The sequence below is a fragment of the Dermacentor variabilis genome, chromosome 2 (assembly GCF_050947875.1).
Source record: "Dermacentor variabilis isolate Ectoservices chromosome 2, ASM5094787v1, whole genome shotgun sequence".
Classification (NCBI taxonomy): domain Eukaryota; kingdom Metazoa; phylum Arthropoda; class Arachnida; order Ixodida; family Ixodidae; genus Dermacentor; species Dermacentor variabilis.
Window position 1 is genome coordinate 178780461 of NC_134569.1, and position 24040 is coordinate 178804500.

A 24040-nucleotide genomic window follows, 5' to 3' on the forward strand; every position below is an offset into this window, starting at 1 on the left:
CAAGCGCACAGCGAGGGCAGGCGGTTTGTTCTCGAGCGACGTTTCAGAGCTGCAAAGCAGCTTTGCTCGGGACCCACGTTACCTTGAACAGTGCCAGGCTCCCGCTACACTTTCGGGAAGAGTCAAGCATTGAATAGCTCCACATGCGGCGCACGAGGTGGGGGACGCCAACTTGTTTGGTCGTGCTGCGCCTCGGGAACGTGGTAGATATGGTTCTGCATTCCTTAATTAGGTGTGACGCGATTCGATGTGGCGTAGTGAACTCGAAGGAGCCCCAGGAAAAGGTCCCGTATCTAACACAAGCACATCGGTTGTCCTGAAAGGCTTCAAGAACATTGGTGCGCCGCGAAAGCCGAAGAACAGGCACCCCGGCGATGTCAGTCGTTGTAAATGTAGATATGTAGGACATCGTTTTCGAGCTTAATTAGTGGAAGTTGTCGACGTAATCTGGCATTCGGTGCCGGGGAAGTTCCGCACATGCTTTGCATAATGCAGTTGCAGTATGGATCTTGTTGACGAGACGAACTGAGTGCCGCTATCGGAAGATAGCTGGGACCAACCAGCAATGGTGATAACGTAAGTGGAGAAATAGTCTCATTATCAAGTGGCCAGCAATGAAAAGATATGCTCGAATAGTGGCAGGAGGCAGCGAGACAGAGCGTCGGCATCCTGTTGCTTTGCTCCAGACATGTACACGTCAAAATCTTACTCTTGTGATTAGAGCACCCAGAGATCCAGACTTTTTTTATTGACGACAGCCAACATAAGGCGTGATGCTAGGTTAAGACGGTGATATGGCGTCTGAAAAATATGGTCGAAATGTTTGTGTGACCTCCAATACTGAGAGGCATTCCTGCTCTGTTATCGAGTACTTCTTTTCGGCAGCCGTTAATGTGGGACTGGTATAAGCAATAACAGTCTATCATGTAGTGGTATTACGATGTGGAAGGACACTACCGATCCCATGGCCACTAGAGTCAGCGTGGAAATAAAATGGTGGGTTCTCGCCGAAGCGACAGAGGACGAAATCCGTAGTTATGTCCTGCTTTAAGTCTTGTAAAGGGAGTTCGCAGTCGTCTGGCCAAGTGAACGCAGTGCCCGATGTCAGCAACATATGGTGTGGAGAGGCTATGGCAAAAAAATCACTGATGGACCAGCAGAAGTAGCATGCCACGCTTAAGAAACTTCTCAAGCGTTTCTGATTTTCGGGGCTATAGAACCGAATCGTGGCAGCATCCCTGTCAGAATCTGGCAGAACGCTATTTTTTCTAATAAGATGACCCAAAACTTTCATGTTCTTCCTAGTAAAATTGTGGTAATATTGTGGTAAGTTAAAATCCATGGTTGGAGATGCCTGTCAAAACTTCGTACAAACGCTCAGTGTGTTGACGAAAAATAGAAATAATAACAATGTCATCTAAATAACGCAATAAGGTCTGCAATTGAAGGCCATGTAAAACTGTGTCTTCCTTGCGTTCAAATGTTGCAGGAACATTACATAAACTGCAGGGCATTACGTTGTACTCGTAAAGTCCGTCTCTTGTTGCAAAGGCTATCTTGTCCGCACCGTGCAGAGGTATTTGCCAATATCTGGATCGGATATCTAGACTTCAGAAATATTCAGCGCCAATGAGGGAGTCAGTGGAATCGTCGATTCTAGGATTCGAATATACGTCTTTTTTCGTGATTTCATTAAGTCACCGATAATCTAGTTGAACTGGTACAGAGCCGTCTGACTTCCGTACCAACAGAACACGAGACTAGGAAGAACTGGATGACGGCCGAATGATGTCCCTTTTGAACATGCCACCAGCGTTGTCCCCAATGGTTTTCCATTCTGCGGAAGACAGGCGATATGGGCGGTGGCGTACAATCAAAGTGCCTTCGGTTTCGATGTGATGTACTCCTAAAGAAGCGTGCCCCAGAACTTTGGAATAAACGTCCAATAAAGCACTGTGTTTTTTTCTGCAGGACAAAAAGGTGCTCTCTCTGCGCACCAGTCAGACCAGGATTTATCGCAGTCGTTAAGCAGCTGTTGCAGCATGGTCATCAGTTGCGGTAGACAAAGGTGCTGATATGATGTGAAGGGGTACTAGCGAAAGAGGTTCGGTGTCAGTAAAGCAAGTCACAGCGGTTTACTAGGATAACACAGCTCACTAATACCTAGGCTTAAGTTCAGTGATCGACGCTCTACTGTCGTGAAACCGTACCAGGCTAGGAGCCATGCTAAACGTACAAGATATGCAGTGGAACACATTACCATCGACATTAGTGTCGAAAGTCAGTGTTAGAATACGGTCATTGCCCGGGTGAATGCAACGGTCCGTAGACGTGACGAAACACAGGCTGTGCTCGTCGACATTGGATGATCGTATGAATAATTCGCTGACGATAGATCTGAAAGCTGATGCTTATGACAGGAAACCCGGTCCCGGAATCATTGCACGGTTGCACGAAGACAGCACGAAAAACTAATTGTGGTGAAAGATGCCGTCATCACACAGTGCAAGCGCTGGAGCGCCGAATAAGAGCTTAATTAGCACAAGGAAGGCGAGGGCCATTATAGAGTGCATTCACTTTTTGCAAGCGGCATAACAAGTAAAATCCAATATCAGAAAGCAGTGCGCCGTGTGAACCAAAGCTTGAGCCCGTATACATTCAACGTACACCAAAAGTACATTCGACGGGCGCTCCTGAAGAGCTTTGTGTTTTCCGAAGTATGCAGCTATCCCTCCTAAAGCTGCCCTTTTTTGCGGTGATCAGAGGTCGGAGTAGCCGGTCGAAGTGGGGGAGAGAAGCGCCGCATCGGTGATGAAGAGGGGCAACGCGGGAAAGACAATGAACCGGCAACGTAGAATTCCTGCGGAGGTGGGATAATTGTAGTATGAGCGCCGACATTGTGGTAAACGGTCAGAATCCATCATAGTCACGCCTTTCATGTTGTTGTCGGCGTCCGAAAAACCTTGAAATGTGGCCACGTATGCTGCAACAGTAGCATACACGTCGAGGAGGGCTCCAGGCGCTGCAAAACTGAAGTGGTGGTGGTATTTTGATAGGATTCAGGGTATCGTGCATTGCAGGTGCCTGTTGTGGTAGCTGCTAGGAGGGTAGCACTATAGTGGCAACCTGAACGTAAGTTCGCCTAGGCATCAGATGTAAGCTACGAACCTGCGGGCAGATCACGGCAGCTATTTCTTCCCTGGCGATATGGCGTAGGCTAACACCAGGAAGCCTAATATGGACCTTAGGAGGGATTGACAAAACTTGTCCCTGCAGTTGCTCTCGGAATTGGCGCACATAGCTAGGAATTGTTGGATGCCCTGAAATTCGGTGTGTCAAAATGTAAACGGATCATATGAAGCTCATCGAGTCGCTGACGCGTACTGATGGTGTCTATGACGTAGTGGGATTCTGCACTACAAGAGCATTAAAATACACAGCCCTAGTTCAGTCCCGGTACCCTTGTACAGGTGCCGTACGCAGTCACTCGCCGTAATCGAAGTGTGCACGTGGCAGCTCGGCCTCCTCCTAAAGAGGTAACTTTAGCTCAGGTGCTCCTATCTAAATACATGTAGAAAGAGAATTCGTTTGTCTTGGCAACCACTGCACCAAATTTGACGAGGTCTGTTGCATATAAAAGAAAAACATAAATTCTAGTGCCTGTTGGTTTCGATTTTTCATTTAGGTTGTCACTTCTTTATTAAAGATTGACCAAAATCGCAAATTTTCAGAAAACGATACTATCAAGTTTAAAACTCGGTAACTCAACAACGATAAACTATATCACAATTCTGTGAATTTCATATCACAGTACATCTACAGCGGGCAAAATTGATATGTTACACATGAACCTAAAAAAAATTAAGTATTATGGAAATACGGCTTTTTCACAACCCTTGTACATAACGTAACCAATTCACGTAAGATACAACTTGACATATCGAATTTGTCCGCTTTGAATGGTCTATAAATGGATGCCGTTTACAGAACCGCAATATCAATTGTTGATGCAGAGCTATTAATTCGTAAACTTCGCACTTCTATTTTCACAAACTTTAGAATTTTTCAAAATATTTAAAACAAAGTTCAGGCGCTAAATCGAAATTCCGCTTCCGGCAGGCACTATAATTTAACTTCGTCTCTCAAATACAACAAATTTCATTAAAGCGATCCAGGGTTTATCTCTGAAAACCGCTTCTGCGTTTTACATGTATTTGAATAGGTGCATCGGAGTTGGGCCCGAGCTAAAGCTTCCTCTTAAAAAATGTGTGTAGGGATCAAATGCATGAATAATAACTACATTTTCATTACTAAAGATGCTGCAAACGAATTCTTGAACGGCACGCACTGTCAATGCAGGTAAAATATCTATTCTTTCATAACAGAATATACTCGTCTGTGCCAAAAATTGTGCCCATAATAACTGATATCAACGCTTACATGTTTTTGTCTATTTAATAACTAAAGAAAATATCACATAAACTTTAGAACTATATCAGTTCGAAATCAGCAAAGCAGTGCATGCCGCTGATATAAAAAATGTAACGACCATGAAATGAACAAGTTGAGGTCGAATATGTTAATGAAACTTTGTCATTCAAGATCCTTGTTTACATTCTAGTGCATGTGCAACGGCCAGTGAAAAATCTCAATGACGGTGCCATTTGTTCCAATGACACCGTCATTGAAACAAATGACCGTTGACGCCGGAGCAGCTGTAAGCGGTCATGTATCGTGAGTAATTGCACCGAAATTATAGTCGCAACAGAGAGCACGTATAAAAAGCACGAGTTCTGCAAAATATACGACGGCCAGTCAAATGAAAGTGAGCCAATGCGAATATATGAGAAACGGGGTACTTTATTTAAAAGTAGCCTCCATGAGTATATAGACATTTCTCCCATTGATTAACGAGTCGCGTGATTCCCGTCTCATAAAGCTCCTTAGGTTGCCGCTTCAAAAAGTCTGGAACTGACTCTTTCACGTCATCGTCCGACACTAATCTGGTTCCCTTGAGCTGTTTTTTCGGGTGCCCCAAAATGTCGAAGTCGCAAGGCGACAGGTCTGAGATGTATAGTGGATGTTGCAGTGTTTCGGCTTGAACTTTGCCAGTTTTGTATTGACCACATCAGCGACGTGGGGACGGGCATTGTCGTGGAACAAGATGATCCCATTCGTCAATTTTCCACGTGGTTCGTTCTTGATTGCGACACGCAGCTGGTCCAGCGTTTCGCAATATCGGAAGCAATTGATAGTCTCTCTAGATTTAGCAAATTCTATCAGTAATGGCTTCTGAAGACCGAAAAAAAATCAACGACACCATTCTGGCGGAAATGACAGCCTTTGCTTTCTTTGGCGGTGGTGAATTCGAATGCTTCCACTGTAAACTCTGCCGTCGTGTTTCAGGCTCGTAGTAGTGACATGATGGTTCGTGCCCGATCACAATTGCATACAAGAAATCATCACCCTCATTGTGATGCCGGATCAGATGAGTAAAGTCAGCGCCGAACTTCTCCCTCTTCTGGCGGTGGTTCAAAATCTTCGGCATGCATTGCGCACACAAGAGCCGATAATCGAGAGGTTCATGAATTATGGCGTCAACCGAACCGTGACTGATGTTCACACACTCTGCCAGTTCATCGATGCTTGTCCTCCGTTCTTGTCTCATCAGCTCATCAACTTTTGTAATTTTGATAAGGCTGATTTCACGATGGTTTTGGCGCGGTCACGAATTGTCTTTGCAACTTTCACGTCCTTCTTTGAACCGTTTGCTCCAGCGCTTCACATTGGCCAATGAAATGAAATGTTCAATGTCGCGGCAGCCATACAGCGACTAATTTCTTTTTTTGGTAAACACCTTCAGCTGTCAAAACCCTAACGGTACCACGCTGCTCAACTTCTAGAGCGTCCATTACGTCGCGCAACCATGTTCAACCCAGTGTATGAGAACAAAAAAGCACATTTATCCTCCCACCTACACGTTACTTTTGTAAATGAGAGATGCCTGTGTGCTACGCGGATGCCTCGCAGATAATAAACTGAACCATTTTTGCGCGGGGCGGGTAGGCTCACTTTCTTTAGACTCACCCTCGTGCATTAGAAACGCGAAGATACAATAGAATATACAGATGCGAAGATCCCTATTGGAAAATCCTATTTAAATTCAAACTGGGTTATACAGGTTTAAACTGGTTTTAACAGGGACCTGTTTAGCAACAAACAGGTATAAACAGGACCAGTTTACACACGAACAGGTCTGAACGGGGTCCCGTTTGGCATGCAAACAGGTATAAACTGGACCAGTTTACACACGAACAGGTCTGAACGGGGTCCCGTTTGGCATGCAAAGAAGTATAAAGAGGACCAGTTCACACACGAACAGGTCTGAGCGGGGTCCCGTTTGGCATGCAAGCAGGTATAGGCACGACCAGTTCACGCAGAAATGGGTCTTAACAGGGGCCCTGTTCGCAACTAAACTGGCTTATACTGTACGCAGTGGCACCATATAGGGTCGCCTGTTTGGCACAAAAGCTGGTTTAATCTGGAGCTTTGTGGCAACCACACTGGATGGTATCATGCATACCAGTTTAATGCTTGAATAGAACTGGGGAGGAACTTTTTTATTGTTCGACATCCTGACAATTTAGCCCCTAGTGCTAAATTGGGGCCATTATCAAGCTCTACAGAAATTGCATGACCACCTCGGAACATTCACAGACCAAACTGCGATATGCTAGCTGCGAATTTCAAACCGATTCCCGGTCCTGCCCAGTTGAAAAAGACAACAGGAATTCCTGCTGCAACTACAGAAATTTCTGTTGTACGACAGAAGTTCCTAACGTTTCTGTAGTTGCGACAGACATTTCTGGCGTTACGACAGCAATTCTGACGTCGCAACAGAAACATTCGGTCGCGACGGCCAAGAGTTCTGAAGTCGCAACAGAAGCACTTTCCGTCGCGGCCCTTTAAAATGTCAGCTTCGCATCGGTGGTGTACACTGTACTTTTCTCTTGCGCGGTATTCAATCGTGCTTCTCTGAAGGCGGCAATATTGATAGCACCGACACCGGTATTAAAGTCAACGTGGCCAATTGTTATAATTGTGCCGTGACGACGCGGCACCAGCAACGCCCTACCGGCCTCCTCAAAATCGGCCGCTGATCAAAATCATGCCATCTGCGGGAATGGCTGCGTATCCGCTTTGTGTTATTTGGTAAGATGGGGCACACAGGCCTGTGGACTTACATGTGCGGTTACACTGACACATTAGTTAATTTCCCAGAAATATTGCACAAGCTTATGCGAAGCGGAAAGGAAGTTTTGGATTGTTCCACAAAGTTGCGTGAAAAGCTGTCTCGCTCGGGTCTCATTAATCTGGTACAGCGCTGCCGTGAGAAGCCAGTATTCTGTCGGGATGAAGACTCACCCACGAGTGTTTATGTAGCTATATAGCATTGAACACGAATTATATGCGAGCTCAAAAGTGTAAAGAGCAAGAGACAACTGTCGAAATTAGCAGTAACAACCCTCAGTGTCCCCGGTCACCGTTGTCTACTTCTGAATTTCTTATCAAATATGGATATCGTTACAGCAAAATCGATGGTCTAGCACTCCACGATGTACCTGTCGATGGTAACAACACTTTTGCTCATCTGGAGATGCGGCAGTTGACGCGGTGAAGTGAAAGCGCATCTTGGCTTTTAAAATGTAAATGTAAACAGCAACCCAGACAGCGATTTACACTGTTGGCATAGCTTGAACAATTCAATAGCAGTTATGTTCGGCGTGTGGACTCCGCGTTCGGCTTTCGAGGAGGAAGGACGCGTGATGGCTCGCTCCGTGCGAGGTTCTTTCGCGGCCGCCTTTGGCCGCGGTGACAGGTTTTCTTCTGCACCCTCGGATTATAGGATGTTGCTGCCAACATTGCCTTCAGGCGAGAGCATGCAGCAGTGCGTTTTTTTGCACGGGGACCTGGCAAGAAGACCATATCGGCTGGAGGATTTTCGCGAGCCATTGGAGGACGCTGGTATCATCAAGAACATCACGGGTATTGGAGCCTACCAGATGAATCACGTCTGGCTAGTCAAGTTGCGCAGCAAGGCGGACAAGGACGCTCTGGTGAAAACGGGTGGACTTCAGGTCAAGGGCGGCTTCTGCGCTGTCATTGACCCCGTCCAACGAGACGTCACCGTGAAAGTGCACTGGGTCGACTTTGCTGTCCAAAGTGAGAGCTTTCGGCAAGCGTTGAGCAGCTTTGGTGACGTCCTTGACGTGTCGAACGACAAGTGGTCCGTCGCCGGTTTTGAACATGCGACATCCACGACGAGAGTCGTGCGAATGAGACTTAAGGAAGGTGTTGAGCTTGATGACCTGCCTCATCTTTTCAAGTTGGGAAGTGGCACCGTCCTTCTTGTGGCCCCGGGCCGGTCCCCGCTATGTTTGAGGTGCCGCAGGCAAGGACACATTCGACGGGACTGCCAGACGCCACGTTGTGGTGTGTGCCGGGCGTTCGGACACGAAAGTAATGACTGTGCAAGGAGCTACGCCAGAGTAACTAAAACCGTTCTCCCAACAGAAGAAGTACAAGAGAACATAATGCACGCGGAGGAGGCCGAAAGGTCTGCCCCGAACAGCAACACCAAGGAATGCGAAGACAAGGCCCGGGAGACTGACGCTGAGAAAACTGGAAGGACGACACCTGACAGTCGGGACTGGACGAAGGCAACTGAGGAACGTGCCGAAATAGGCTGCACGCAAGAGTCACTGCCCTTAAGTCAAGCAAGTGAAGAGGAAGACATGAGCGACAGCACCGAGATCACTACGGCCGAATATCAAGCAGACGCTACAGGGGCGACCGCGGGACGCGGGAAGCGTCCCAGAACAGGCATTCCGAAGTTGACGGAGGACAGCACCGAACGCAAGGTTAAACGCCTGGAGCGTCAGTGGCACCGCGTTGCTGGCGCCAAGGGTAAAAAATATGTCCCTGAAGTCCGGTCGGCGTCATCGTCGCCGGTTCGGGGTCAGGGACGCGATAAGTAATACCCTGGTGTTCCCACTGCAGGGTAGAGCCACGGTTAGCGTTGTACTGGTGGTTCGCGCTTACAATCACCATGATTAGTATACCTGCACCACTACGCGTCGGTACGCTCAATGTACGGGGTCTAGGGGCTAGTCGCAAGCAATATCAAGTTAAACGCATAATGCAAGAAAGAGACCTAGATTTGCTTGCGGTCCAGGAGACGAAGGTTAGCAGAGAGGAGGCGACCGAAGGCTTGGTAGCAAAATTTTCTTTGAGGTACAATGTATGCGTGAGCCATGCGGTGGGAACATCAGCCGGGTGTATGTTGTTTGTTAAAAATTCAATTGGCATTGTCGTTGAACCGGTTACAAGTTGCTTGCAAGGACGCTTTGTTTTGTGCGATCTTTCTTACGGGGAAACGAAATTTAGAATTATTTGTGTCTATGCACCTACAAAGCCGCATGAAAGATTTTTGTTCTTTCGCGAATTGAGTATGTATTTTGATTGTGAGAGGTGTTTGATTGTGTTGGGTGACTACAATTGTGTCCTTAATCAGGAAGACCGTTCAACCACTGCTTGTGTAAATGAAGAAAGTGCTGCGTATCTTAAAGAATGCGTGAGCAAATTCTCTTTAAATGATGTGGCACAGTTCGCAAGAGGTGGAAGTCGCCAGCATTTCACACACTTTCAAGGCACCAGCCATGCACGACTAGATCGAGTGTATGTGTGTTCGGAGATTGCGCCTTTGTGTCAGAACTACGATGTTGATGCTGTTTCTTTCAGTGATCATTGTTTAGTGACCTTCGAGATCGGCCAAAAGCAAAAAAGGAAGCTTGAATGGGAAAGATGGAAATTGAATGCCAAGCTTATCAAGGATGACGTGTTCATAGATGAAACAAAAAAAAGAAATACATCATTTTTTTAATGACACACTACGCAGTGCCGCAGAGAAATGGCAGTTATTTAAACAAAGGGTAAAATTGAACGCAATAGAAAGAGGTGGGCATACGAAGTATCAGGCTCAAAAACATGAACAGATGCTGCGGCAGGAGCTCGAAGACTTGGTGCGAATCGAAACAGCTAATCCGGGTTTGGTGACGCAAGAACTACAAGTCATTAAAAGAAAACTAGAAAGCTTAGAGGAGGATAAATACAGAGGTGCAATTATACGAGCACGAGCCGAAAAATATCTCGCGGGGGAAGTACCTACAAAGCGAGCTTTGTCAGATGAAAAGGTGTACGCTCGAGGAAATGAAATATTGGAAATAGAATATAATGGTAGGATATTCAGAGAACAGAAAATTATCATGACGGCATTTGAAAGTTACTATAGAGATTTGTTTGCTTGTCGTGAGCCAAAGGTGCCGGGCTACGAGGATGACTTTCTGGCAGAAATGCCGACGCTAGGCAAAGAGGAAACGAATTTATTAGAAATGAATATTAGTATGGAAGAGATTGAGAGGGCTATTGAGGAACTGAGCTCGGGCAAATCTCCTGGTCCGGATGGGATTACCGCGGCATTTTACAAGGCGTTCAAGACGGACATGGCAACAGCATTGCATGAAGTATTTTCAGAGGCACTCGAGCGGGGGACTTTACCACCATCGTTCAATCGTGCGCACACAGTACTAATCCCAAAAGGCAAAGAAAAATATATGCTACGTAAAGTAACGGGATACAGGCCAATTACGTTGACTAATGTTGACTACAAGGTTTTCATGAAAGTTCTTGCAGCAAGGCTGCAGGGAGTTATACAGAAGTTAGTTGGGCCGCATCAGACATGCGGCATCAGAGGTAGGAAAATATTTACAAATATTCATACAGCTAGAAGCATTTTAGAATATTGCGATAGCGCTCTCCTCAAGATAGCGATGCTGCAAATAGATCTAGCTAAGGCTTTTGATATGGTACCACATAGTGTTCTCTTGTTATTAATTGATTATGTAGGGCTTGGTTCCGTCATGTGTAAAGGCATCAAAATGGCATATCAAAGCTCATGTACCAATTTAATTGTTAATGGTGAACTATCACAACGCATACAAGTACTCTCTTCCGTTCGACAGGGTTGTCCGTTAAGTCCTTTACTTTTTGCTTTATTTTTGGAGCTGCTTTGTAGAAAAATAGTTAATAGTACAGAAATCAGGGGGTTTAAGATACAGTCCTGTGAAGTACGTGTTCTAGCTTATGCCGATGACGTTGCCCTATTTGCTGCAGATAGGGAGAGTGTTAGCTCATTATTAAGAATTACTGAAAGGTTTTGCGAGAAAAGCGGCAGTGAAATCAATAAGCAAAAGAGTATCGGTCTCTGGCATGGCCATTGGAATGCCACGCCCGGTGTTTTTGAAAATATTCGGTGGCTCACGACACCTAGCACTTACCTGGGGGTACCTTTGGATGGGTATCGTGAGAACGAGTCACTTTGGCTCGAAAAAACGGATGAAATGCGTGCGATGGCCGAAGCATGGGGTGGACGTGAGTTGTCGATTTTTGCACGTGCCACTGTTTGTAACGTTTTTCTCGTTGCGAAAATTATGTATCTTCTGCAGGCACTGTATTGTACACGTAAGCATATTCAAAAATTTCACCGAATATTTGCCACGTTTATCTGGTGTTCTACGTGGGAGCGAACATCAAGGACGAATTTGTTTCGTCGAGTAAAGAAAGGTGGTCTGTCGGTGTGCCACTTGTTTCTTCAGCAAGTCGTATCACGTTTCATATTGATAAGGGACGAAAGAGACCCGTTTCTGTGTTGTTTTTTTCAAACCATGTTAACAGTTTCTATGCCTGATTTTTTTGTTTCTTCAGCCATTGGCCCTCACTACACAATTTCAAGGTTCTTGCGTGAAGTTGTAACGTCCTATCGTTTCCTTAGGGCGAGATTTTCCCTTGAGTACCTCTCCAATGTAAAAAGAAAACGTCTTATGAAGGATCTCACTGAAAGTGTGTTCCCTGTTCCACTATATCGGTTAATTTTTCAACAAGGGCCTGGGCAAGACGTACTTAAAAGGGTTAAAAATATGTGTATACCGGCGAACGTTAAAACATTCTTTTTCAAGCTTCACACGGGAACCTTGCCTGTTAAAACATGGCTAGAGGAAAGAGGGATTTATGTGCCATAGGGAAGCAGATGCTTTCTGTGCAACAAAGCTGAAACGATTGAACATTTTTTCATCGATTGTAATAATGCCATATTCTTTTGGGATATATTACAGAGAACGTTAAAGATAGACCTACCCCTCAATCCACATGGCATTCGTTTTTTACCGCCTGAACGCGATTTTAAACAGATGGATATGATCTTTTTACTTGGACTGCACGCAGTATGGCGTAGTCTGTTGGCATATAGACATTGCGATGTTAAAGGCCGAACTGTGTATGAATATTTTGTGGAAATGGTTGTGAAGGTACGTGACGTGTACAAGATGAATGACTGTGATGAAGCTATGGTGTCAATGCTTGATACTTTGACACATATAAAACGAGTGTGATCTATGATCACAAACACTTTTGAGGCTTGTAGACAAGCTGGAAATAAAGAAAAAAAAAGTTATGTTCGGCGTGGTGCAGTGGTAAGATGCTTGTCTCGGGACTGGTAGATCCGAAGTTCGAATCCTAGGCAACAGCATTTTTTTCTCTACTTCTTTTTTTTATTTTTTTTTCGTATTAATAATTTTACATATCCTTAAAGTGGTCTCTGTCAATTTTTAATCAAATATTGATCAGGAACTAGAGAATTTTCGACTACAGGACGTCACACTACAGAGAACAGAACGACAGTCACAACGTCCCGAAATACGACAGACTGAAAATTTCCTGTTGTGTTTTTCAAGTGGGTGAGACGTTTATACCGCGTATACGCAGATTGCTGTCCTCTCTATTAAAAGCAACGTTGCTGAAACACGTCGTACAAGACGCTGTACGACTCGCATAACATCGAAATACAACGCCGTCACCATCCATGAGATCACCGAAACCACGGTCGCTTTCGGTGGCGGCCTACAGATGGCACCACAGGTAGCGCCGGTAAAGTTACAGGTGATATTATTTTGCCGTCTGCAGTTGTCGCTACATGTGAGTGCTTGCTGTGTATTGATGCCGTCCGATGTAGCTGTTTAATCGTGTGTACGCTGTGCCGAGAGAAATTGTGGTGCATTTTGTATGCATTCAGAATCACAAAACCCCTGGGACCGCGTAATGTAGCCCGCAGTATCCTTCGTGTGGTGCGCCGATGTCGAAGATATGACCCTTCGCGCTTCCTTTGTTCCGGGCTCATGAAAAGGATCTCCTCCTCTGGCACTGTCGCATCGTATCGCACTGTACGGAAGAATTTGGTGAAAGTTGTGCTCATACGTCCTGTAGATGATCCGCAATTCAACAGTGCGTGCGCCGGAAGAACCGTTGGTGCAGTCGATGCCGCGGCACCTGTGACACTAGAAGGAGCGTTTTCCGAGTACGCCGAGAAAGGTAAGTCCGGCGCTTGCGCGCATTCTTCCTGTCTATGGTTCGTGAAGTGTGCGCTGTTGTACGTATCGCAAGATCCGTACAACAACCGAATCCGGATTTGTAAAGCAGCAAGAATTATAAATGTGCTTTTCAAATGGTTGTTCTTCATGCCGCAGTGCACATTTAGCAAAAAGTTCCATGGAAATTGCCCTAAAACGTATTCATGTTACCAACAGCTCTATCTGTGGTTTATTTACTTTCACCTATGAAGCACGCTAGCGCGGGTGGTTCTTTGATATAAATGGGCACAAAAATTCAAGCAAAGAAAGTTACTGTTTGTGTACATAATTTTTCATTGAGAAATGGTATAGGCATTTCTAGAAGTAGTACGTCGATGTGTCGTCTTCACAGCTAACAGCTGCGCGAGATAGCACCCGATTCCTTCGTCGACGCATGGCCAGATTTTTAGCTTGTATGGAAATTCTTCTGTTTATAGAGTGTCGTCAGATGACGTGTATTAGTGTCCTGTATGTTTTCGTGTACTTGTAAAGGGTTCCGATCTTGCAGAGAAGCCGAAATTACATAAGCAATGTTTCTTTTTGATCGAAAAATCTTTCTCTTTTCTGTATTGTCTCTCCAGAAAAAGAGGTGGTCTGTTGTAATTTTGAACGCATCGTCCTTTGGGAGCAGTGCTTTGTTGCGCCGCATAAACAAATTAGGTTTTGGAACGCTTTTCATGTCCTACGGAATTTTTTGATAGTACAATTCACATTTCACGTTATACAGCTGTACGTTTGTGTAAACCTTTTCATAGTAGATTCATGTTTGCTACAGTTCGATTTACGCGTTATTTAACCGCCTGTGATGTTACAATCAGATATTTGCACAACCAGTTGCAGCTTCGTGTAACTGGTTGTATGAGACTTTTTTCAAAATGTGACGTGATCTTTTTATATCACAAGTTTGCAGTTTCAGCAGGGATTACAATAAATTAAGCATTTATTATTTTTTAGGGATGGCAAGATTTTGTGAACCAGAGGCACCTCCACATATGCACCTGCGGCACTTCTGCAGCCTCAACAGCACGGAAAAGTACCTGATGTGCATGCTGTGACAAGGTGTGTGCAAAGCAGTTGCTGCCACTTACACGAGCTGCAGATTTTGTTGGTATCATCCATGTTTGGAAACTCTCCTGAATTTTGCGTGGGTTTACAAATGTGGGCTCATTTTACAATTTTATGAATGTCACTTTAGAAAGACAACGAAGTTGTGTTGGTTAAGATGTTTTAAAGCTGTTGAGAGATTGATGGCATGACATTGTTAAAATACATGTAAAAAATTAATTGTAATGGTACTTGTACTGCTTTATTATTAACGATGCAATATCTCTAACGAGAACATCAGAGGGGCACTTGCTTTTGGGAAGTTTGGTCAGATAAATTCCTGAAGCAGCGTAAAGCTCTGTAATCTAAAGAAACCAATGTTGTCAGTTACTGGTTTCAAGTTCGCTGCTGCTTTTTGTGCTGCACGACAAGTTAAATAATGGTTGATAATGTGTGTGTGACATAATAGTTCTGCGCAAACACACGAGGTGGAGAGAAGTAATTAATAAAGGGAAAATCAGACATCCACCCGCTCGTACCATTTGCTACAAAGGAAACCCGTATGTGTTCCTCAAAAGGAAAGCCGCACAGTTGAAGAAAAATTCGTCCTGGTCCGGGACTCGAACCCGGGACTACCGCCTTTCCGAGGCAGCCACTCTACCATCTGAGATAACCAGGTGGCTAGCACATGGCAGGGCGAAGTCGAATTAGTTGACAACACGAAGCAAAGGCAAGGGTATGACGTAATATTTTTTCCCCTTTATTCATTACTTCTCTACACCTTGCGCGTTTCCGCAGAACTATTACGTCAGACCCTTGCCTTTGCTTCATGTTGTCGACAAATTCGACTTCGCCGGGCCATCTGCTAGCCGCCTGGTTATCTTAGATGGTAAAGCGGCTGTCCCGGAAAGCCGGTGGTCCCGGGTTTGAGTCCCAGACCTGGGCGGTTTCTTTTTTTCAAATGTGAGGCTTTCCTTTCGAGGAATCCGTACGGGTTTCTTTTGTAGCAATTGCTACGAGCGGGTAGATGTGCGATTTTCCCTTTATTAATAATGTGTGTGTGTATGCAACAATGGGGGTGCTGAGAGCAAGCTTTAAAATAATGTGTGCTATGTCCCCAACAAAGAATTTAGTGTCTGCAGCATTTTTACAAAATATCATGTTCACAGGTTGGCAGGTATGACATAATGTACAACACTTTTGCTGTAGATGCATTTTCATATGTCCATTTTCTGTCTACTTGAATCGTATATTTAGAATTTCGCCCACCTTCAGTTTGATCAAGTTACATAGGTAGCCCCCTCTGAGTTAAATATAATTAGGGGCTATTGTAGACATGCATGATATACCTACTCACTGTATTGTGACAGATATTTTTAGGGACTGTGTTGTGAGGCATGCATATCCTTTTACCTGTATGTCTTGCTGCAGGTTGCCCGACAAAAGCATAAATGCTTTGCCCACCTTTATTATTATGCTTTCATGTAGACTTCTAACATCTGTGCCCACATAGACTCCATGTTCTTAATTACATTTTTCTAAGTATTCACTGTTGTGCATTACATTATTGTGTTACATTACTGTGCATTACATGTTTTTCTTCGTTTAATTTTGGAGGGGGGTATTCATTTCTATAATAGTACAGAGAATAGGACTTCAAAACAAAAAGCCACGAAAGGTGGCTTAAAAGTGTATGAAGCTTGGAATTCTACATTCCATCCCCTAAAGCGCTACCAGTAGTAAAACATTCCTAATTGTCTTTTTTATAAGCTAGCTGCCAGATACATAGTCCTATTATGAGAGTATGTTATTTTTTCTTCTTTGGTCTGACTTGTTTTGTTGAATGTTCTCCTTGTTAGTTCAGAATTTGTTTTCTTGCTACCTCATGCAATACCCCAACTGGAGCCTATGAGCTATGTCTATAATAAATAAGTAAATTCCTAAAGCATGCAACAAACCATGCAGCATAGCATTTAAATGTTGCCAGTTTATAATGCTTCTCGAGTGCAGCGCATCATGGAGCTTGAGGCTGATCTCTTCAGATGTAAAAAAAATTGCAGGTTATGAAAATGTGGTCCTACAAACTGCTGGTTACGCATGTCAGTCAGCCTGTTGCAGTGGTCACAAGTGAGAATGTAACCAAAAAGCTGGGCGTGCTTGGCCATTTTGCATATGGCACAGGATAAAGCTTCACCTCTGCTATTGCTTCTCTTATAATAATGGCCTCCGAGTATACATGCCAAGTTATGCTTCTGGGGACACTTATTAGTTAACCTTATCAGGTAATACCATTAGCCTTATGGGTGCTATAATGTTGCAGTGCCTGCAGGATGGCCAGCATTACAATACACATTAAAATTATTGTACAAGTCATGCAATGGTATCGGGATTAGCCCACCAAGTGACAACCTTTAATTACACTATACTTGGGATCAGCCCAGCTCACTCAGTCAGGAAGACATCCATGCATAAAGGGAGGGGTATGGCAAATAGAGGGCGTTCGATTAATCTTTCTCACATAGATAGCTCATACATATAATCTTTCTTAAATTGGATGCTTTGTTGCTCAAAGTGAAGTTACTTATGGGCATAATGTCAGCATTTCGATCCTATTTATGCTCAACGAAAGTTGCTTTGTTCAGTGTCACTTTCTATATTGTTTCGCTTCTGATTCTAAGCTCACTTGTTTTATAGCTGCTATAGGTATTGCTGGACCTGGAGAAGAAGTGTAAACAGACCATGCTATGTTGCTGATCTGCGCTGATCTCCACATCCAAGTTGGTCCCGCGACAGTTGGGCACCATTGTGTCTTGCTTCATTGACAAGGTGATATAATATGGTGAGCTTGTACTTCAATATCGGTATTGAAAATTATGTTAAGGAAAAAAGACAAGGATTGGTCTTTATGATAGATACGCTCATGTTCTTTTTTTAAGGTGTTCTTTTGACACTGTTCTGCATGGACATATTTTTAGATAATTATAACTCCTTTATTGCAAAGTGCCATGGCGCTAGTTTATGCGTTAAACTAACACTCTTTCACCAAAAAGAGCCTTATTTAGCACACAATTCACAAGGAAAGAAAGGAGGCAACATGACAGACTGCTACTAACAGTTCAGTATTATTGCTCGCACAGTGATATTGTGCAAAAGGTGAAAGGGGGAGAATAGATCTGAATACATGCTGTTCGCACAGAAACGAAAAGGATGCATCACATGGTGAGCGTGACACTTGTTTTACAATGATAAGAAGCAGTCTCACTGTCTAGTAATTCTCTGCTTGGGGAGCTAGTGCTAGGTTCCTCGTCATACATATAAGAAAAGCCTCAGATATCTCTCCAGCGCTTTTGTCTTTATATTTTGTCACGATCAAGCAGCTTTCAAACATAGGTGCATGTGCGCGGAGAGCAGTGCACTACCACTGCTAACTGACCCACGCATCAAGTTTGTTTGGTCACGCTGTCAGTCATTTATACATTGGCCGGTTTATCCGATGTAGCCTCTACTGCACGAAATGGTATGTGATAGACACTGCACCTGTGTACTGTACGTGCTTTGTTACATGATTTTTTTCAGAGATAGTGATGCAGGCCTTTTCATTATTTACATGCCTACACAACAAACCAAGCATTATCTGTGCTTAGAAAGAATTGTAGGAAAATCCAGCATGAGGCAACTGTTCTCGGCACGAAACAAACTTGATTCGTTGGTTTTCGTTCATTGGTGCGATCACACTAAGGCAGACAAGCTTGTAGGCTGTGCTTCTGCAATTTGTACAGCACACTGACAGCACTGATGTGGGCCTCATCTGTGGGCTGACTGATGGCACCTTCTACGGCGCAGACCACTTGTGTTGGGCGAGGCACCAATGTTGACGTTTGTTCCCTTGTGCAAAACAGCAGTCCTAGGTTTTGAGTAGTTGTAGGAAGACAAGGTAAACATAACTTCCATGGCTTGAGTGGGCTCATTTCTCTTGGGGCATCTAGCTTTTTTTCTTGCAACTGTGCAGAGGTGCTTCCCTAGAGTCGGCGTGAAAATGGCATAGAGTTGTGCATTCGGGAACTCCTGAACAATGATCTGCTGTAGTTAGGGCTTTGCGAAAATGCACTGTCTACCAATTGGTAGAAGGTGCATTATTCAGCCACTGATTTCCTGTTGGCATGCTTGCACTCGTGCTGTCAGTAATTTCTTGGCTTGCCGAATTATCTTGAGGCCCCACGCTGATGATGCTACTGATGTCTTCATGTGCAGACTTTTCAGGATGAGGTTTTTTGCTTTGCAAATGTTGTTGAAAGGTAGATGGTGCTTACAGGTAGCTATTCTAGATATTAGTGAAATGAATTGGCCCATCTTGCTTCGTCAAACATCGTCACGCCGACATCAGTTGCACAAACAAAAACCTGGCCTACTCGCAGCGTCGTGCACGAAGAAACAAACAAATCAGCTGCTGGATTGTCTTGACATGGCATACTAAGCTGAGACCGGAACTGCTGTAGCTACAAACCAGGCAGAAACGATGGATGATGAGCAGGGATTTGCAGTAGCGCCACTTCGTGGGGCAGCAAGGAGGCTCCGTTCAAAACAAAAATGGCGTTCAGCAAGTAGAACCATGCAACGGTCAGAGTCGGTGCATGGTGCTCTCGAGCAAGTTGGCTCAAGGACTGTCCGTAAAATCAGATGAGAGGTTGCAAGGCGTCCGAACTTTCGGAAGTTGTTATACATTATGGTCCATGGGGAGAATGGCGGTGCCGTGAAGCAGACCGAGTAATCATGTCCGAATTTTCGGAGACCGGAAAGTCAGTCGGTGACTGTACCTATACCTATGTGTCTATGTATTCCTAGGTGCAACAGTATTTGCTATGATCTGTGCAAGAATTGCTGTTGCCCGTAGATGCCCAACATGTCGGGTGTCAAATTGTAAAATACCTTGCAAAAGTGATCTACAGAAAAATACCGCTTCTGCTATATTTCGCTTTTGCAAGAAATTTTGCGGCTGCTGGCACCTACCTTAAAAGGCTTTATATGGTCTTCGCATGGCCAGGGCCTTCTACTTTTGTGAGTTTGCTTATCTCGAAATTTACCCCGATTTTTATAACTTCAAGTTGGCGGGATCCCTAGTCTCCTTTAACGTGTACCCAATAGACCTTACGTAGGGGTTTTGGCATTTCCCTGCCATCTAAATGCAGCCATTGTGGCTGGGATTCAATCCCATGCCCTCTGCCTGAGCAGCGCAATGTCAAAGCCAGTACACTACGGTATTTTGCTGGCAGAAGGGTTTAGTTTCTGAATAATTTATTATCTCAACCTGTCGGTGTTGTTTTTAAAGGTATTTCATGCTTGTATTCATGTTTGTATTTCATGTTTCATGTTTGTATTCATGTTTGTATTCATGCTTGTATTTCATGTTTGTATTCTGTTGCTTCAATACTAGTAATTATTGTAAATCAAACGATGTGTCCATCTTTTTCCTATAACACTTGCTTCAATCGCCTGCTAATTATGACAGCTTATTCTCCCACAGTAATCCATGTTCCCTTGAAACATAGGCATTGCATGAAACCACATATTTTTCAATAAGATTTATTCATTATCTCCTATGACCGGAATGCTGAACCTTTCTTATCTGTGGGAACATAGGCAAATTTGCCTATGTGCCAACCTGTTGCATGAGTCAAGATAAATTATTGGCTTTACTTTTTCAGGTGCCCTGCTCGCTCTCACCCAAGCAACCCACTCCAGCGGTCTTCTCTCGGCAGACTGGATGCATCGAAATACCGTTAGAAGGTCCAATAAACAGTGCTTGGGACATTTATGACATGCTTTTACTTAAGCCGGAGGACTTCAGGCCTAATGAAAGCTCAAGTGGGTGTACAGAAATACCTACGTAAAGTATACTTGTCTTTTTCACTTACAAGTACATGCCAATACTTTGCCTGACATTTTTCACCCCAAAATTACGCTTTACTGTGGATTTGTGAACAAACCATTACAGCAAAAAGCACTGCATTAAGACGAGTACAAGTAATCGAACATATACTAATCTTGCAAGAATTACATTTGCATACTTGTAGTAAATATGAAAATAAGGTACAGCCTTCTTCAGGGTGCATTTTCTTATAGGTCATACATAGAGAACGTACTCGTGGGTCATACAAAACTTGTTCATGATGTATCACATCAGTGTTGGTAGTGCTAATCAATTTATGCCGAAAATTGTGTTCATCTTCGTGTCAAGCAATCTACCAGGCAAACCTACATGTGAAAGTGGCATTCTTGTTGCAAACATAATGCAGATCTACTTCTCTTCAATGCTGATCGCAAATACACAAGTGTACATAATAGGTTTAAAGAGTAAATTATATTAATCAACATCAATCCATTCTGAAAGGACCTGGTATGAATGTAGCAAAATATAGGTCTGAACAGGGGCAAACAGGTATGGGTTAAATAGGACGGAATTAAACGGGTCTGGATTAAACAGGATTTAAACGGGTCAGGATTAAACAGGATTTAAACGGGTCAGGTTTAAACAGGAATAAACAGGATTTAAACAGGTCAGGATTGAACAGGATCAAACGGGGTCCCGTTCGATAACCCTATTTGATGAAACCCGTTTGAAAACAAATAGGATTTACTAGTAGGGATACAGCTTGATAAAGGGCAATAAAGTGTCTCTGGAAACAAAGTTCACTGCACGTGTACAAAAAATATCTCAACAAGATATTTAAATTTATGTATTAGTCTCCAATAAATCTACGTATCTAAGAAAAAAGTCACTGTATATAACGTGTCAAACAAGGCAAATAAACATGTGAAATCACAGATTCACAGAATCCTAGATCCCGCCCCCATTCTATCCACTCCCCCCGATGTATCGCGCGCGACGGAAGGAGGCGCGCTTGCTCCTACCTTTTCTCCCTTGCGCAAACAAGACTGAGCCACCATCGTCGGCTCACCCATCCCCCCTCCCCCACGCTTTCACTCGCACATACAGCGTGCGGCGCACGGTCAAAATGTTATCGCCCTTGGATTTTATACGAAACATGAGGGCGACGACGACCACAGGAATGCGCCTGAGTGTCCATATAGTTTCTATCGAAATAATATAGTAAGAGTATCCGGCAACTGAAGCGTCCCATGGCCCATTACATTGCGCAAAAGTAATAAAATCGAACTTTCACCGTGCGACAATTCGCTGCGCGTCAACAATGTTTTTCTTTTTTTCCTTCTGTGGGGCGGGGGCACCGAAAAAAAAAACGCGAAGGAAAGTTTGTTGGCCACACTCGAATGCCTACTTTGGGCACCTATTGTGGCTACCAAAGGAATGTCGAAGAAAACGCGAGACGCTTGGTCCCTCGAAAAACATGTGCATACTGCTCGGTATCCTAAACCGGCGAGACAAGGCTTTCGCGAGAGGTTGCACTCAAGCGAACGCGGTGCAATCCGTCGAATCCCCACAGTGATGGCGGCGAGCGACCATTGCTTCTTTTTCTCGTCTGCTAGCTAGAAAGCGTCCTAAACTCTGCTAGGCGAAAATGCATTCGGCCAGAGAAAACCGAACGCGCACCGAAGTGCGCCGCGCAGTGGTCAATAATAATAATATTTGGGGTTTTACGTGCCAAAACCACTTTCTCATTATGAGGCACGCCGTAGTGGAGGACTCCGGAAATTTTGACCACCTGGGGTTCTTTAACGTGCACCTAAATCTAAGCACACGGGTGTTTTCGCATTTCGCCCCCATCGAAATGCGGCCGCCGTGGCCGGGATTCGATCCCGCGACCTCGTGCTCAGTAGCCCAACACCATAGCCACTGAGTAACCACGGCGGGTGCGCAGTGGTCAGGGCGACACGAGAAAAATGCATGCGCTCTGGCTGGCTCTGGCAGCCTGTGACTAGCGAGTACAAAAAAAAAATTGAAGAGGCTCAATGTGTCCTCGCGAATAAAATTCAAAGTAGAAAAATTAAATAAGAACGTAATTAAATAAGAACGTAAATAAATAAGAACCTTCGCTGCCTTTAGTGTCTTGACATGGATGCTTTGGCGCAGGTGAAAAAGAAATTTTGGTATTTTTTTATGTGACATGACGGCGCGAATGAACCATCACAATGCTTCGTCTCATGGAACCTCGCTGCGTGCATTGTCAACTTGTCTGATAGTGTGTTGATTTGGCTTGTCTCGTATGTTCCGGTGGAAGACTTTAGAAAAGTCAATGCACCTTTGGCGTCAAATATTTATAGGAACATTAAACCCACAAAGTTCAGCCATTCAAAATCTAAAGCACACGTTTGGAAATGTCAGTGCACCTTTCGCATGAAAAGTTTATGAGAACCTTAAACCCATAAAGTTTCGGAATTGACATCCACGTGCTCCGTAGATTGCGCAGCCTATGCGAGATGCCGCGGCGAGCCCGTTCGCCATCAAAATGCCCTTCAAACTTTGTGCTCGGATGGGGCTACTTGCCTTATGTGACTCCCGGTGCATAGGCGTTGCCACGAAATCGAGCCCGAGTTCGCAATTTTTTCGCTGAAATGTCTTTTCGAGCGTGAAAAAGAAATTCTAGACAAAATCCAGAATGATTTCCGGCGTCGCGGGCTGCTTTGGTCGGCGGTAACATGGACAGCACGAAAAAATTTCAGGGGGGGGGGGGGGGGCTGAAGCCCCAGAAGCCCCCCGACCATGAAATTTTTGCGGACTGTCCATGCTACCGCCGACCAAATCGGCCCCCGACACCGGAAATCATTCTGGATTTTTAGTTCAAGCTGGAGATGGGCCAGAAGCGAGAGGACTGAGGAACCGGGCAGCACACTTCACCACTATTGAGGGTACGTTTAGGCGTTCAGATTCTTCTTTATTATCTCGAGCGAGAACCCCACGACGCAGGCCTACAACGGTTAGGATGCGTACGTACACATGAGAATAATAAGCATATGAGGAATGCTTAAAATATATATATATATATATATATATATATATATATATATATATATATATATATATATATATATATATATATATATATATATATATATATATATATATATAGTGAGTGCTTTGAGTGCTTTTAGTCTACCTCGTCGCTTTCATCTGTATGAATTCAGCATCATCCAATACCTGATCCTTATTGGCCAGTCCTGTCCATGGCCTCGCCAAATGAAAACCTTCCGTCCTTGTAAGTGCACTGAAAGAGGGTTGGCGTACGTGTACATATACTTGATATTGAGTGGTGGGTGGCTCTATTCCGATCGTAGCAGGTTGGTTGAATGCCGGGCAGGCGTTGAAGCCGGTACTGCCAGCGGTGGCTACGAGGTGACATCAGCGCACGCGGAGGCACGACGGGCTGGTGGACAAAGTGCATGTGGCGCATATGACAGTGACGCTACTTCTTTCATGATGATATGACGGTTTCCAGAAGATACGTGCTGGTGAGAGGCAACAGATGGGAGTGCCGCATTTCGACCGTGAAGCTCGTCCTCAC

General features: G+C 44.4%; 1 protein-coding gene and 1 long non-coding RNA gene across 2 annotated transcripts in view; one reads left to right on the plus strand and one right to left on the minus strand.

Annotated features, from left to right (window-relative positions):
• LOC142570573 (glucose dehydrogenase [FAD, quinone]-like) overlaps positions 1-24040 on the minus strand; it is a 126637-nt gene that overhangs the window by 87387 nt on the left and 15210 nt on the right. The window lies entirely within an intron of this gene.
• Positions 13358-20376, plus strand: LOC142572963 (uncharacterized). The gene is made up of 4 exons (XR_012826183.1): positions 13358-13482; positions 14475-14579; positions 17259-17403; positions 20267-20376. It is a non-coding gene; the product is annotated as an uncharacterized LOC142572963 (long non-coding RNA).